Source organism: Ochotona curzoniae, unplaced genomic scaffold, assembly GCF_017591425.1.
Source record: "Ochotona curzoniae isolate NIBS_2020 unplaced genomic scaffold, NIBS_Ocur_1.0 contig_430, whole genome shotgun sequence".
NCBI lineage: Eukaryota > Metazoa > Chordata > Mammalia > Lagomorpha > Ochotonidae > Ochotona > Ochotona curzoniae.
The window spans coordinates 11,016,708-11,028,394 of record NW_024466219.1 but is presented as its reverse complement, the minus strand read 5'-3'; positions in this window follow the sequence as shown (position 1 = coordinate 11,028,394).

The window sequence follows — 11,687 nt, the reverse complement described above, 5'->3', positions numbered from 1 at the left end:
ACAACTCGGCTGGTTCCCCACTCCCGGAAATCCCCACCGTCCTTCTGCCATTGTTGGCTCTGTGCCCCATCCTCCTTCCCATCACGGATTTCATTTTTGCAGGGATGCCTTCTTTGTTTCGTCTAGATCAGTTATACCTTGAGAAGGCAGGTTGTACCTTGGTTTATATATCTGCCCCAGGGGGTTCACATGCTTTCAGGATTACAGTACAGCTGGGAGCACATCTGTATTAATCTAGGGACTCATGAAACAGCTGGGACGTAGGGGTCCATCATCCGTCCCTAAGGTGGAGGCTTGACTGGTGTGTACCACTGTGTGATGCTTGTGGGTTCTGGTTTCAGACTAGTCATCTCTACATGCAGGATGAAATTATTTCCATCCTCCACTATGTATCTGTTATACAAATCTTCCTCTTGCGTGCCAGTAAAACAGTGAGTATTTCAGTCCATTTGAAACTGGATAATAGCCACTTTAGTCACAATTTGAAAAAAGGTATGAATATTTTCATTCAAAGACTCACAGAGATGGGACACCTTTGTTTGAATTAAATATTTTCTGGAAATGCAAGGTGGAATACTCAAGGGTCATGGCACAATTTTATCAATGAGGAAAAGAGGTTCTTATAGTTAATGAATGAGGTTATTTCCAAGTCTGGTGGCCCATAAAGTGAGTTCATTGTTCTCTCCCAATTTAGTGGTTTGGTATTCATGGAGATAGGGCTGACTCCTGGATGAACAGAAAGCCAGGCAATGAAGAAAAGGAAACAGGAGGGAACTTGTTATTGGCTTAGGAGGGAGTGAAAAAAGTCCCGGAGACTCATTTTCTCTGTGTAAGAGAGCTTGTAAAAGGGATTCTGCTGTGTCCGGTGAACGCAGGTCAATACCCAAGCCATCTTGTTCTACTGCCTGCAAGGCTCACAGAATCATTCATTGACAAAGGCAACCTGCCGACCAAGTACCATGACTTCTTTGAGTTTCCCAATGTACCCGGAGTGAGCTGTTCATGAGCGACTGTAGCGTGAGAGACCAAATGCTACTGCCTAATTGGGGTTAACTCAAGCTGGATTTGGGGAAAGCTGGACAGTCAGAGGGAGATCTCTCTGTAGTAGGCCATTTCCAAACTGCCTGATTCATAGTAAGCTTAATTTTTCTACATAGATCCAACATTCCAACATCATTTTACTCTTAGTGATTTATTTGGAAGAAGACAAACACATAACACATACACATAAGCAGAAGGATCTTCCATCTACTGGTCATTCCTCGCCAATCTGCAACAGCCAGGAACTAGGTGGAAGTCAGGAGCCTGGAACTTCACCTTGCGTTCCCACACACAGGTGGCAGGAGCTGAGACCTGAGCCGTTACCCACTGCCTCCCAGGATGTGCATTTGCAGGAAGTCAGAGTCACAGTAGAATTAGCAGACATCCTAAGCAGTGTCTTCAGCAGTGTGCCAAACACCCACCCCTTGGTGTAACGTTAAGCTTATCTATGTACCACAATTTTCTAGACATTGCTTCTGCAGTAATTCGTGTATAAACAGATGCGATGGTGAATACCATTGGCATGTATGTGCTGCATCTTCAAGGCCTTCCCTTTGGCTGTGACGCAGAGCAAAGCCAAGTCTAAGGGGGCATCTCTTTCCAGATGGGCACTTGCTCTGTGACTTCTCAGAGATGACTAAGATAAATTAGTCATGTAACTGTTTCAAAGAAGCACAGAAAAATTAAATTCATATGAAGTCATTATGCAGGTTTAATAGTCTTCTGAGAATCTAGGCCCGAGGCTAAGAAAATGAAAGTGGACCTTATTTGTATTTATATTTTATCAACAAATGCATTCATTAACTCTTAAAGAGCATGGAGATCATCATGTTTAAATAGCCTGCTTCTGCAACCATCAGAGACCATCTTGTGAGGAGTCACAGACCACAGAGAACTTGCAACCCTGGGTGTGGAGATGCCACTGTGTTACTCCCTATTTGCCCAAGTCACATTCTTTAGAAGGTACACATGCCCAGAGCTAAGTGTGGATGGCGGCTTGGGGGGGATTTTTTTTTTTTGTTGGTTGATCTGTGGTCCCTTTGCTGATGGTGGAAGGCAGAGGGGAAAAGGAAGAGGGGTGAGAGGGGGAGGGGAAGGCTCTCCATTGGTGGTCTGAGATTGTCTTTGGGAAAACTCACTAACTGCCAGGAGGGGCCCACAAGGAGCCTCTCAGAAGCGTGCACCTGTCTCTATTGCCATGGACTGGTGTCCATAAGACAGCCCTAGCTACACTCTGGTGCTCTTTTGTTTCGACTGCAAGTGTTGCACCCTGAGCGGGTGTCTCTGCTGAAAGGAAGGAAGCTGATTATGAAGAGTTTTGTTCCCACCCTGAGCTCAAAGTGACATCAAACATACACTTGATGAAGTGGACCGACACCCCTGTAGCCTTATAGATCAGCAGAGATGGAGCGCCACGTCCAGATTTACTCTCCAGAGAACTGCAGCTTTCTTGAAGACCAACATCCGCCAAAGGCCCGCACCGCAGTTTTGGCCAATATTTTCCGTAGGATACAAGCTTTTCTCCCTTTGAATGGGAAATTGAATGCGGTGATTTCTACATTTCTTTTAAAACTGATCCCGGGATTGTGGAGCTTTGTCTTCGATAACCAGAGTGGCTCCCCTAGTAACCTGCTGTGTCCTCTCCTGCTTCTCCCACTGCTTCCACTCAGGAGCACTCACATGTACAATTTATGGCAGAAGTTTTAACACAACAACCCCTTTCACAACAGGGATTACTGTGAACTCAAGCGCCTTTCGAGATGTGCGCTGGTCTGCTGCCACCTGCACGTCTTTTCCCAAGAGCGTGGGGGCCATGAGAAGTCTTTGAGGAGCTGTCCAGCTCTCTTCTCCCTCCACCCTGATCTATTGATTTGCTGGATGCCAGAGCCCTGGAAGCAGAGAAAAAAAAAACTGTGAGAAGTTCTGAAGGTGAAGGTGGGAAGTTACAACTAAAGATCCTGAAGTGGGGAAAAGTCAAGAGGCAGCCCCAGGTGGAGTTGGAACAGGGGTGGGTTCCAAAAGAAAGTCCTGTTTCTTTGACAGCAATGTTTGATTTCTCTCTAAATGCAGAGACTGTTTTTAAAGGAAACAAATCTCTCCATCCTACAGATAGAAGCCTTCATATATGGGAAGAGTTAACTCCTGGGTATAAAGAGTTCTGGACAAGGGACCAGCAGGTGGCATAGTGTGTTAAACTACTGCCCATGACACCAGCATCCCATGTAGGCATCAGCTAGAGTCTTATTGCTCCACTTCTCATTCAGCCCCCTGTTAGTGCACTTGGGAAAGCAGTGGAAGATGGCCCAAGTCCTTGGAATGCTGCATCCATGTGGGAGACCTGGATGAAGCCCTCTACGAGGTAAACCAGCAGCTATAACCTGACTCACACCCCTTCCTCCTTTGTAGTTCTGTGTTTCAGATAAAGCAAAAGAATCTTTTTTTTTTTTTTTTTTAAGATATGGGCCAAAAAGGGTGAGGCCCTCTGGGAGCAGAAACCCCAGAGCTGAGAGAGCAGGGCAGAGGGGTTCTCTGCGGAAGTCTGGGGCAGCAAGGCTAAGACAAGGCCATCGGGGATAAATCCCCTTATTTTATGATTTGATTGGGCCTGTCCTAATTATCTGCAGCTCCACACATACAGCTGTGTGCAAAGGTTTTATAGCTCTTGCCTTTATGAAATATCCTCAACCACACAAGAACTGTGAAGTATTTTGCAATACATCTTGCAATCTTTCAAAATGTGCCGTAACAGGCTTTCCTTTGCTTTCTCAGTTGCAGTTTCCCGAGCTCCACATGCAAATCCAGAGGATGAGAGACAGCTTTCCTTGATAAGGTTTCACCCACAGATTCCTCGGCGCTTTGTTCTTCTGAGGTTGGTCATCAGGGAACCCACTCTGTTGCGACATAGAAATTCATGCTTGTGCCACAGGAGCGCATCTACAGACCTAAGCTGCAGAGCTTGTGCTTTTTTATCTGGTTAAAAAAACACCTCTCATTTTCTTAAAACATGTGACATTGCTCAAGATCAGACAATAAGCTGTAAAATTTCGACCCAATGAGTGTAGTGTCAATACTGCAGGAGCTATAAAACAACACTTCTGCTTTCTAAAACAAAGTTGGGTGGCGAGGGAAGAGAGGCTTAAGCATTTCACTCATGCCACCATCGATTCAGTTCCCTCTGGAGTATGTAAAAATTACACATGGAAACTTTTTATGTTGCAAAAACAATATCTGAACAATTCTAGCTCTGTGTGTTGGTTTAAAACATTCATTTGACAGAATTGCAAGATTGGTAAGGCATCTGTGTTCATTGAAACCAAGATGGGTCTTTTAGTTTTGAGAATGATTTTCCAGCACAAAGTCAATAAGGCTAAAAAGTCCTGGTCTCCAAGGAGTGTGGTATACAAGGAAAATACTTGTGCGTTTTGGTGGGACCTCCTTGTCTGGTTTCCTACTAAGGAGGGTATTCTGTTGTCCCTCGGGAACTATTTGCACATGCTCAGTGTGTGCCGATGTGTTGTTACAGATCGCCGGTCTGCTTCCTCATAGGTAGCACATTGCTGACAACCAGGCCCCGTGGCTTCCCACTTCTAACTGATTTCTCTTCCCTTGCATGGAATTAGAAACATACTCACCTGAAATCCTTGCCACCCAGGGAGTGGGCAGGTGCTGCTACGGACAGGATGGGTAACGACTTCATTCACCTGTCACTAGCATAGCAGAGATGAGCTACGCTGGAGCAGAGCTGTCCATGTTATGAAGTATCTACTGGAATGATGTGCAATGCCTGTAGCTTTGTCTGTGACTTTACTAGAAAATGTTTCTTAACTTTCCACCGTGAAATAATTTTGGATGTAAAAATATGTTGCAAAAATGGTGTAAAGAATTCTCATTCACCTTTCAACTAACTTCTCTAAATGTTAGCATCTTACTGAAGCCTCATGTTTAACCCAGATCAAGAAACTCTCGCTGACTTTGTTCTGCTCGTCACCTTCAGATCTTTCCTGAATTTTCTGTTTGTTTCACTAGTGTTTTTTCCAAGTACAAAATAGATTCCAGGAAGACAATTTACATTTAGCTGCTGGAAAATTGCTTTTTAGGAAAGGATAATTCATTTGACAGTTGATGTCTAGGTATGTTTTTGGAATGAACAAGTTAAGCGTATCCTACACATGGTGAATTGAATAAATAATAACTTTCTCACAGTCTTATCAACCAAAAATAGGATACTTCAAACATGATTTTTTTTTTCACATAACACGTTAAGCCATATTTTTCTATGACGTAGTCCATTCACTTTTTGAGTGACTGCTATTCAGTGCTGGGCACTTGATTCAGTTTTTTGGGTAGAATTACTACTGAGTTTAATACACTCCAACTGAACTTGCAGTAGTAGTTAGAGCAAAGCTCAAAATTAAACCAATATTTTGATTTAAAATGAGTATAAAACACACAAGAGGTCTTGATTCATAATGCACTTGTGAATTTAAATGTTTATAATGTTTCTTTCTCTTAAGCTGTAATATATACATGTGCATGTAGTTATAATCCTGGTAAATCTTTTCTCCCCAAGTTTATGAGAACACCACGGGTAGGAGACTTCTAAAGCTCTTACACAGTAAGACAGAAAAACAGCTGATATATACCAGTACTTTCTCCAAGTAATGTTACATAGTTTTATTGTCTGTATCATTGCATCACTTACCTTAAAAAAATTAAAAACATTTGAATATATTGAAAATAACTATGGGACTATCTCATTTAAAATGTCCAAGCTTGTTTATGAATTTAAATAATTGTTTTGGTGTGCTTATTCAAGGTACAACAGAAAGCAAAAAGGTCAGGATTTTCCCAGGCACATGGGCTTCTCACCCGATTTAAATGGGAAATGGTATTATATAGTCCTGGCAGTATTTTGCTGGGCTAGCACTTTCCATGGTCAAGCTGGGTCAGAAGCCAAATTAGAATCGCTTCCTATTTTTAAACCATCTTGACATGAGTTCCAATACTGTTTCTCGACTCTCAACTTCATTCAAAATTAGCTTCTGGTTTATCCCTTAAAAGCTTTTAATCCCTTTTGCGTTGACATATCAATTATTGAAATTTTTATCCTCAGTCAACATGGTTGGAAATTTTTTTATCCCAATTGCTTGAGTAACATTGAACTAGTTGATATTCTAAGAAGTAAAAAGAATGGTTCCATCCACAAAAAGCTATGTTCTTATTGGAGAAGTCATATGTATTTTATTAAAATTAACTAAAATATATGTGCTGGGCTATCCAGAGAAATGGAACAAGACATGGTTGTTTTGATTTTATTGCAGTGTGAAAGGAGTACAAGCTCATTAGAAATTATACTTTCAGTTTTGACATTTGATCTTTTCCCTGGCTACTGATAGGCACTATGATATTATCATGAGATATTACGTGGTATCAGCAAGCTGCAGCCCACAGCCAGCCACACAATAGTGAAAGCAAACCCACAATGGGTAGAGAAACGCACAACAGGTGGTCTACAGTGTACTTATTTGTTGCTAAGCTGTGGTGTTCGGTAGATTGGGTATATCAGTAAATGTGCTTTCAACTTACTGGCATTTTCAGTTTATGATGGGTTTTTTGAGATCCTGCTGCATTGAAAGTCAAGAAGCCACTGACTGACTTGGCTGTGATGGCTGTGAAGGCCCAAGACCACAGTGACAGCGTGGCATCTCTGAGAGAGTTGAGTATACATTCTAGTGGGAGACGGAAAAACCTGGAAACTGGAATTCTGATCAAGAGAATCGATGGTGTAAGGTCTACCTGGGAAACCAGCAAGCTGGAGAACTGCAGGCAGAACTGGTGTTCCAGGTGGAGTCTGAAGGCAAAGACCAAGGTCCCATTGCAGTTAACGTGGTGAGAGGGCTCTGGCTTTCTTGCATTTTGTTCCATTTCGGCCTTCAGCTGACTGGATGTAGCCCATCCTCCAAGGTGGGAAATCTGCTTTACTTCATCTGTTGATGCTCGTGTGAAAAAGGCCCAGAAACATCTTCACAGACACACCAAGAATGTTCTACCAAACGTGGGGGCATCTGTGGTCCAGTCAAGGTGACATTTGAAATCATTCATCGCGACAGAAAAGGGAAACCAGCGTGGGTTGGAGAAATGAGTGTGGCCCAACACCCAGAGCAGGAGCTGTGTTAGGACAGGGGTTAAAGAGCTCACAGCAACAGGGAGCAAATCAAGACAGCAGCAGCTGCGGAATCCTCCGGAAAGCATCACCTGAGATGAGCTGTGTTGGCAAATAGTGAGATTTTAGAATGATGAGCTGAAACATGATGAAACATGACAGGTGGTTGAATTTAATGTTAGCTTTTTAAAATTATCTGAAAGGATTGATAACACTGAATATCGCTCTGTTGATGATGTAAGTATGATTTTGAGAGGACTGAGGGGAAGAATCTGGTTAAGAGACAATGTTAATAGTCATTTAAGCAAGAAACTGTATCTTAGAAAGGAATAACGGGACTATGAGAAGAGGAGAAACCTGGGAACATTTCTGCCACTAGGTAGCTCAAGATTGGTAAAGGAGATGAGAAGAAAGACTCCAGCCCTTGATGAACCGTTTATCGTGTACTGTGGTAGCGCTAGACATAACTTGAATTAATCATCATGATACTTGACATTTAAAATCAAATGTCAGTATACAAATGTTAGCATCCCAAATCTATCCAGGATAAAACCTAAACCCTCAGCTGCGTGGCACACAGCTGCTCCAGGGGAGACCTTAATGTATCAGTCGGGCTCCAGGGGGACCTCCAAGGCGAGCTTTCAGGATAGGCTGATTCTGCTCAGCATTCTGCTGCCAGCATGCCACGTCCCAGTTTGTTCCCTTGGCAACATAGTTGGATTTCAGCATTCAGGATATGGAGAGCATCTTGCATCCGTCAGCAGGGCAGTGCTGCTGTTGGCTCTCACTCATTGGATTCCTGGAGCATTGAAGCAAGGAGCTGTACTTTTCATACTGTATCCTTGGGTTCTAACCATGACAAGTAAAACAGGTGTTGGTTTAGATGAATTAGTGTTGTTGAGGAACGAGTGAGTGAATGGATGCTAAATGTGTTGGTCAATATCATGTTTGTTACATGCTGTATATCGTGAGATCAATGTTTAGGCCACTTTGTCCCAATCATTTTTCCAATGACTAGAAACCTTCATCTTTGCTATAAATATTGTTCTTTCATATCATTCACAATGCTGGAATCACTGTATTACTAGCAAATTACACCCTGCCACACCACCTCACCGGGCCCTTAGACACATTCTTCTGTCATCACACGACATTTCGGTAAGGACAGTGAGAGCTTGCTAACATTTCAAGGTTTTTACTCTAGGGAAGAGCTCATTTCTCAATGGCTAAATTACTTATGATGAAGAATCTTGCAGTTTTCTAAACGATGACATCAAAACAATTTTTCCCATCCTTTCCACAGGATGGAGTTTGTTGAGTTCTTGTCGCATGCCATCTGATTGCACTATCAATTATTGAAAAATAGTAATTAATCACATACTAGATGCTAACCACTCTTAGGTTCTAGAAGTTTTAAATGTTGCACATTTTACAGATGTGTCTTAAGTTATACCATTAAAGTATGTTTCTAGAATAGTCCTTCAAGATGGATTATATTTCCCTTGTTTTACAAAGAGTATACAGACTAAGGAGAGGTTAGGTTGCTCAAGTGTCCTGGTCAGTGATTGCAAACTGAGATTTCCCTGCAGTCCTGTCCTGTTTTGTAAGCATCCAGTAAATCTTGGTTGTATCTAAGTTACATGTTTAGAAAGACCATTTTTTTCATATTTAAAAAATCATTTTTATAATTTCCAGAATTTGTGCGGTAGATGAAGTTTCCTAGGTGATCTCTCTGAATCTATTGTTTTCCTTATCGTTTTATTCCTATATTTATTTGAAAGACTCAGAGACAATATGAACAGACAGTGACACCAAGAGATCTTCTATCCTCGGGCTCATTCTCCAAAGGTTTCCAATAGTCACAGCTGCGTCAGCCCAAACTGGGATTCGAGAACTGCATCTCCACCTCCCATGTGGATGGCGGGGCGCTAAGCACTTGAGCCATTGCCCGCTGCCCGCCAGGGCGTGCATTACAGCAGGCTGGAATCGGGAACAGGGAAGCCAGGCCTCAAACGCTGGCATATCAACGTGCAGTGTGGCCATCATGAAGAGTTTTAGCCTCTGTGACAAACTTGTTTCCCCCTACTATGTCACTTTCTGAATGCTATCTGGATTCCCAGGCTGAATCAATAAGGAGACCAGAAGACTGCAGAGACTTAGCAGAGAACAGCTCCATGTTCCGGGCCTGGAGTGGCTGTCTTAATGATGACTGCCCTCACAGTCACTCTTGGGTGGGCTGGGGCTGCTAGAGGCCATGTGGTCCTGCACCCGCTCCCTGGTGGGACCTCCCTCCCCAGTGCTGCCTCCTGCTTAGGGGCTCAGACACAGCTGTCCCCACCACGGTATGTCTGTGGGTTGGACCACACTCTGCTGATGAACACACACTGCTTACCTCCAATGCTGTTGTCACGGTTGTCGGCCCCACAGCCACTGCTGGAAGCAAGCAAGGAAGGCCCGTTCAGCGAACTGGGGCAGCAGTGGGACTGGGATGTGGTCTTTGAGAGGCTCCTGGGGGAAGCTCTCAAAAGCTGTGGTTCTCAGGTTGTCACCTCTTCTTGCCTCTTCTGCGTTTTGTCCATGCTCCTAGAAAGTATGTCTGCCAGAATGGACCCTGCTGGATCCCACAGGGTAAGCTGCTGCGTGGTGGTCACAGAGCTACTCTTGCCATAGCTTCCCCATTCATCACAAGTTTTTTATTTTATAATTTTTAAATAAATACCCATTCCTTTTGAGTGTCTGGGGTCTTATTAGTCACAAGAGAGAATCTTCTATGGAAATAGATAAAGAGGAATTTGCTGCAGTTTTTCTGGAGCATAGTGGTTCTATAGATTAAGCACTTGGGACTGGCACTGCATTGCAGCAGTTAAAGCTATCTTCTTGCAGCACCAGTATCCCATGTGGGTGCTGCTCTGAGTCCTGCCTACTCCACTTCCAATCCAGCTTCCTGCTAATGCACCTGTAAAAACACAGAGGATGGCCCAGTTGCTTGAGCCTCTGCACCCATGTGGGATACCCAGAAGTTCTTGGCTTCAAATTGGACTAGTCCCAGCTGTTGCAACCATCTGGGGAGAGTTAACCACTGGATGAAAAATTCTTTCTCTTCCTTTCAAATAAATAAATCAGGCTTGTAGCAGAAAAGAATTAGGTCTTTTCAGTATCATCCTTTCTTTTAGTTTTTGAATTGTTTCCATGGCTCACCAACTGGACACAGCTAAATTTCCTAATGTGTAACTTGTTTTTTGAAGACCACGCATCACATTTAAAAGTGTGATCTGATTTATACCTATTTTCTAGCTTTCACCATCTCCTGGCACAAATAAAATTTTGCTGCTTTTGACTGGCTTGTTAAAATGTATTTAAAGAGAAATTGGCTGGACTAATAAAGCCGGAGTGCCTGTCTCCTGTGGTAAGCACTGAAGAGTTGACAAAAGGATCTTGACTGTCAAGGATCATTTAAAACCAATGAATTAAACATCAGGAGGTCAGGGAGCGGCGTGCAGAGATCATAAGGCACTCTGCATTTGTCTTCGCAAAGGGAGTATCAGACCAGAGTGATCTTCGCTCTCATTCTGTTGCCCCCCTCTAGGGAGAAACGTGGAACTCAATTTTACCCTTGGTTGAGAAGGTGCTAATTTGCCTGACAAGTGGTTGGCTCTGAGGATGCTCAAGGTATCCTTGATGTCTCAAACCTTCATGCTGAGTGAAGCGTGCCTCTGACGTGTCAGTGTGTAGGAGATATTCCGTATCCCATTAGATAAGGACAATATAAACCATGGGGATGTCAATGGAACAAGAACCTATCCCCTGTCAAATGGAAAACCTTCAACATGTTAAAACCAAGGCAATTCTTAAATCATTCTCATCTAACTAAATCTATGAAGAGAAATTAACTTTGATCTCATTTTAAAAAAAACATCTTGGAGAACTTAAGTGAACTTTCCCCCCACTTATTACATACATCTGGGGAGGGGTGATTTTCAAATCCTACCCTTCATCGATTGGAGTATCAATGAATGTTTATCAGGAAGGCCCCTGAGAGAGATGGCAATGTAAATATGAAAACTCTAATTCCTTTTCTTTTTAATTGTGTATTTATTGATTCTTTCATATACTTTCCAAAGCCAAGAGTTAGCTGTCAGAATGACCTTTGCATGTTAACTAAATCCTGCTTGGTAAACCAATGCGCTGTTGAGATCAAGTTCCTATGGAGGAAACAGAGCTTTTTCTTAGCACACAGTCCACCCCAAGTTGTATGGTTGATTACAATGGTTAGCCGTCTAGCTATCGCATTGGTTCAGTCATGTCCTAAGTGCTTTTTTACCCAAATCAGCTCAGGGGGTTCTCTTAGCAACAGTGCGATGTTGGCGTTATTATTCCAGCTCACAGAAGCAGAAAAGTGAACTAGCAAAATTTGCACAAACCAGTTTCAAACTCAGACTATTGGGCTTCAGAGTTCTTTTTTTGACTCCCAAACTTTCCTGCT